Source organism: Dendrobates tinctorius, unplaced genomic scaffold (assembly GCF_039654945.1).
Source record: "Dendrobates tinctorius isolate UK_male_01 unplaced genomic scaffold, ASM3965494v1 ptg000232l, whole genome shotgun sequence".
Taxonomy (NCBI): Eukaryota; Metazoa; Chordata; class Amphibia; order Anura; family Dendrobatidae; genus Dendrobates; species Dendrobates tinctorius.
In genome coordinates, this window is record NW_027361899.1 from 28062 (window position 1) to 34061 (window position 6000).

Below are 6000 nucleotides of genomic sequence, written 5' to 3' on the forward strand. Positions count from 1 at the left end.
GTCAGAGCATAGGGACGGTGCGTGCAGCAATCAATGTCAGCTAGAGCATAGGGACGGTGCGTGCAGCAATCAATGTCAGCTAGAGCATAGGGACGGTGCGTGCAGCTATCAATGTCAGCATAGGGACGGTGCGTGCAGCAATTAGTGTCAGAGCATAGGGATGGTGCGTGCAGCTATCAATGTCAGCTAGAGCATAGGGACGGTGCGTGCAGCAATCAATGTCAGCTAGAGCATAGGGACGGTGCGTGCAGCTATCAATGTCAGCATAGGGACGGTGCGTGCAGCAATTAGTGTCAGAGCATAGGGACGGTGCGTGCAGCTATCAATGTCAGCTAGAGCATAGGGACCGTGCGTACAGCAATCAATGTCAACTAGAGCATAGGGACGGTGCGTGCAGCAATCAGTGTCAGCTACAGCATAGGGACGGTGCGTGCAGCAATCAGTGTCAGAGCATAGGGACGGTGCGTGCAGCAATTAATGTCAGCTAGAGCATAGGGACGGTGCGTGCAGCAATCGGTGTCAGCTACAGCATAGGGACGGGGCGTGCAGCAATCAGTGTCAGCTACAGCATAGGGACGGTGTGTGCAGCAATCAATGTCAGAGCATAGGGACGGTGCGTGCAGCCATCAATGTCAACTAGAGCATAGGGACGGTGCGTGCAGTAATCAGTGTCAACTAGAGCATAGGGACGGTGCGTGCAGCAATCAGTGTCAGAGCATAGGGACGGTGCGTGCAGCAATCAGTGTCAGAGCATAGGGACGGTGCGTGCAGCAATCAGTGTCAGAGCATAGGGACAGTGCGTGCAGCAATCAGTGTCAGAGCATAGGGACGGTGCGTGCAGCAATCAATGTCCGAGCATAGGGACGGTGCGTGCAGCAATCAGTGTCAGAGCATAGGGACGGTGCGTGCAGCAATCAGTGTCAGAGCATAGGGACGGTGCGTGCAGCAATCAGTGTCAGAGCATAGGGACAGTGCGTGCAGCAATCAGTGTCAGAGCATAGGGACGGTGCGTGCAGCAATCAGTGTCAGAGCATAGGGACGGTGCGTGCAGCAATCAATGTCAGCATAGGGACGGTGCGTGCAGCAATTAGTGTCAGAGCATAGGGACGGTGCGTGCAGCAATCAGTGTCAGAGCATAGGGACGGTGCGTGCAGCAATCAATGTCAGCTAGAGCATAGGGACGGTGCGTGCAGCTATCAATGTCAGCATAGGGACGGTGCGTGCAGCAATTAGTGTGAGAGCATAGGGATGGTGCGTGCAGCTATCAATGTCAGCTAGAGCATAGGGACCGTGCGTACAGCAATCAATGTCAACTAGAGCATAGGGACGGTGCGTGCAGCAATCAGTGTCAGCTACAGCATAGGGACGGTGCGTGCAGCAATCAGTGTCAGAGCATAGGGACGGTGCGTGCAGCAATTAATGTCAGCTAGAGCATAGGGACGGTGCGTGCAGCAATCGGTGTCAGCTACAGCATAGGGACGGGGCGTGCAGCAATCAGTGTCAGAGCATAGGGACGGTGCGTGCAGCAATCAATGTCAGAGCATAGGGACGGTGCGTGCAGCAATCAATGTCAGAGCATAGGGACGGTGCGTGCAGCAATCAATGTCAGCTACAGCATAGGGACGGTGCGTGCAGCAATTGGTGTCAGCTACAGCATAGGGACGGTGCGTGCAGCAATCAATGTCAGAGCATAGGGACGGGGCGTGCAGCAATCAGTGTCAGAGCATAGGGACGGGGCGTGCAGCAATCAGTGTCAGAGCATAGGGACGGGGCGTGCAGCAATCAGTGTCAGAGCATAGGGACGGGGCGTGCAGCAATCAGTGTCAGAGCATAGGGACGGTGCGTGCAGCAATCAATGTCAGAGCATAGGGACGGTGCGTGCAGCAATCAGTGTCAGAGCATAGGGACGGTGCGTGCAGCAATCAATGTCAGCTAGAGCATAGGGACGGTGCGTGCAGCTATCAATGTCAGCATAGGGACGGTGCGTGCAGCAATTAGTGTCAGAGCATAGGGACGGTGCGTGCAGCTATCAATGTCAGCTAGAGCATAGGGACCGTGCGTGCAGCAATTGGTGTCAGCTACAGCATAGGGACGGTGCGTGCAGCAATTAATGTCAGAGCATAGGGACGGGGCGTGCAGCAATCAGTGTCAGAGCATAGGGACGGTGCGTGCAGCAATTGGTGTCAGCTACAGCATAGGGACGGTGCGTGCAGCAATCAATGTCAGAGCATAGGGACGGGGCGTGCAGCAATCAGTGTCAGAGCATAGGGACGGGGCGTGCAGCAATCAGTGTCAGAGCATAGGGACGGGGCGTGCAGCAATCAGTGTCAGAGCATAGGGACGGGGCGTGCAGCAATCAGTGTCAGAGCATAGGGACGGGGCGTGCAGCAATCAGTGTCAGAGCATAGGGACGGGGCGTGCAGCAATCAGTGTCAGAGCATAGGGACGGTGCGTGCAGCAATCAATGTCAGAGCATAGGGACGGTGCGTGCAGCAATCAGTGTCAGAGCATAGGGACGGTGCGTGCAGCAATCAATGTCAGCTAGAGCATAGGGACGGTGCGTGCAGCTATCAATGTCAGCATAGGGACGGTGCGTGCAGCAATTAGTGTCAGAGCATAGGGACGGTGCGTGCAGCAATCAATGTCAGCTACAGCATAGGGACGGTGCGTGCAGCAATTGGTGTCAGCTACAGCATAGGGACGGTGCGTGCAGCAATTAATGTCAGAGCATAGGGACGGGGCGTGCAGCAATCAGTGTCAGAGCATAGGGACGGTGCGTGCAGCAATTGGTGTCAGCTACAGCATAGGGACGGTGCGTGCAGCAATCAATGTCAGAGCATAGGGACGGTGCGTGCAGCAATCAATGTCAGAGCATAGGGACGGGGCGTGCAGCAATCAGTGTCAGAGCATAGGGACGGGGCGTGCAGCAATCAGTGTCAGAGCATAGGGACGGGGCGTGCAGCAATCAGTGTCAGAGCATAGGGACGGTGCGTGCAGCAATCAATGTCAGAGCATAGGGACTGTGCGTGCAGCAATCAATGTCAGCTACAGCATAGGGACGGTGCGTGCAGCAATCTGTGTCAGCTACAGCATAGGGACGGTGCGTGCAGCAATCGGTGTCAGCTACAGCATAGGGACGGTGCGTGCAGCAATCGGTGTCAGCTACAGCATAGGGACGGTGCGTGCAGCAATCGGTGTCAGCTACAGCATAGGGACGGTGCGTGCAGCAATCAGTGTCAGCTACAGCATAGGGACGGTGCGTGCAGCAATCAGTGTCAGCTACAGCAGAGGGACGGTGCGTGCAGCAATCAGTGTCAGAGCATAGGGACGGTGTGTGCAGCAATCAGTGTCAGCCAGAGCATAGGGAAAATGGAAAACGGTCTTAGGAGCGCAGGAAAGACTCAGAGGAAAGATGAGGTTAAACCACCACACGCTTCGCCGCAGGATCCATCTTCTTCAGGTGGACAGGAAACAAGGAGTAATTATGGCGGGATACGGAGGACACAGGATCCGGGATATGGGGCAATAACAGACTAGGGAAGCGGGACCTGGCTACAACCACCTGTCAGAACTGTAGGGGTTGCTCAGGCACGTCCCAGTAGGGGAGGTGCCTTTTATACAAGATGTCTCTCAGCTATTGGCTGGGAGACACCTTGCAGCTGAACACACATTTAACTAGATGCCTCCCAGCAAATGCTGAGAGTATTTACCATGTGCATGGGTTGCCCCTTTAGTAACAGGGGAGCATGCGCACAAAGGAGGCCGGAGCATGCCGGGAGCTGCACCGCAAGCTGGGGTAGTGACTCACCCGCCGTTCCTGCATGGAGCGAGAATGGGACGCCATGCAGGGGCATCGGGCACAGCGTTACCGTCCTGTACGCTGTCAGACCTATGAGCTAAGGTTTCTTCAGATCAGAATCGGAACCTAAAAGACGTTCAGCGCTTTGTAGGATTTGCAGATTTCTACAGAAGATTCATTAAAAAGTTTCAAAAATATTTTACCAATTACTTCAGTGACAAAGAAAGCCCGAGGTTTCCTGGTCTCCAGAGGCACCAATGGCGTTTGACAAAGTAAAGACACTTTTTCCTTCCGCACCATTGCTGGTCCATCCTGACCCTGAGCTGCCGCTCGTTGTCGGAGTAGGCGCCTCGGACTCTGCGGTGGGAGCCGTGTCGTCTCAGCGAGTCGCAGCTTCATCCGTGTGCGTTCCTTTCTCATACCATGTCAGCTGCAGAAAAGAACTGACAGTGGGAATAAGGAACTTTTTGCCATTGAAGTCGTCTTCTCGTAACGGAGACATCTTTTGGAAGGGGCCAATCATCCGGTGACTGTTCTTACTAACCGCAGAGATGTAGAATTTACCCGTACCGCTAAGAGGTTGTCTGCAACACAAGCAGGTCGGCCCTCATTGTTCTCCAGGTTTAATTTTACAATTTCTTATTGGCCTGGCTCAAGAAATGGCAAGGCTGGCGCTCCGTCCACTGACTGTATACCGGACCTGGACCTCAGGAGAGGTCTAGCACTGACTGTATACTGGACCTGGACCTCAGGAGAGGTCTAGCACTGACTGTATACTGGACCTGGACCTCAGGAGAGGTCTAGCACTGACTGTATACTGGACCTGGACCTCAGGAGAGGTCTAGCACTGACTGTATACTGGACCTCAGGAGAGGTCTAGCACTGACTGTATACTGGACCTGGACCTCAGGAGAGGTCTAGCACTGACTGTATACCGGACTTGGACCTCAGGAGAGGTCTAGCACTGACTGTATACTGGACCTGGACCGCAGGAGAGGTCTAGCACTGACTGTATACCGGACCTGGACCTCAGGAGAGGTCTAGCACTGACTGTATACTGGACCTGGACCTCAGGAGAGGTCTAGCACTGACTGTATACCGGACCTGGACCGCAGGAGAGGTCTAGCACTGACTGTATACCGGACCTGGACCTCAGGAGAGGTCTAGCACTGACTGTATACCGGACCTGGACCTCAGGAGAGGTCTAGCACTGACTGTATACTGGACCTGGACCTCAGGAGAGGTCTAGCACTGACTGTATACTGGACCTGGACCTCAGGAGAGGTCTAGCACTGACTGTATACCGGACCTGGACCTCAGGAGAGGTCTAGCACTGACTGTATACTGGACCTGGACCTCAGGAGAGGTCTAGCACTGACTGTATACTGGACCTGGACCTCAGGAGAGGTCTAGCACTGACTGTATACCGGACCTGGACCTCAGGAGAGGTCTAGCACTGACTGTATACTGGACCTGGACCTCAGGAGAGGTCTAGCACTGACTGTATACTGGACCTGGACCTCAGGAGAGGTCTAGCACTGACTGTATACTGGACCTGGACCGCAGGAGAGGTCTAGCACTGACTGTATACCGGACCTGGACCTCAGGAGAGGTCTAGCACTGACTGTATACTGGACCTGGACCGCAGGAGAGGTCTAGCACTGACTGTATACCGGACCTGGACCTCAGGAGAGGTCTAGCACTGACTGTATACTGGACCTGGACCTCAGGAGAGGTCTAGCACTGACTGTATACTGGACCTGGACCTCAGGAGAGGTCTAGCACTGACTGTATACTGGACCTGGACCTCAGGAGAGGTCTAGCACTGACTGTATACTGGACCTGGACCTCAGGAGAGGTCTAGCACTGACTGTATACTGGACCTCAGGAGAGGTCTAGCACTGACTGTATACTGGACCTGGACCTCAGGAGAGGTCTAGCACTGACTGTATACTGGACCTGGACCGCAGGAGAGGTCTAGCACTGACTGTATACCGGACCTGGACCTCAGGAGAGGTCTAGCACTGACTGTATACTGGACCTGGACCGCAGGAGAGGTCTAGCACTGACTGTATACCGGACCTGGACCTCAGGAGAGGTCTAGCACTGACTGTATACTGGACCTGGACCTCAGGAGAGGTCTAGCACTGACTGTATACCGGACCTGGACCGCAGGAGAGGTCTAGCACTGACTGTATACT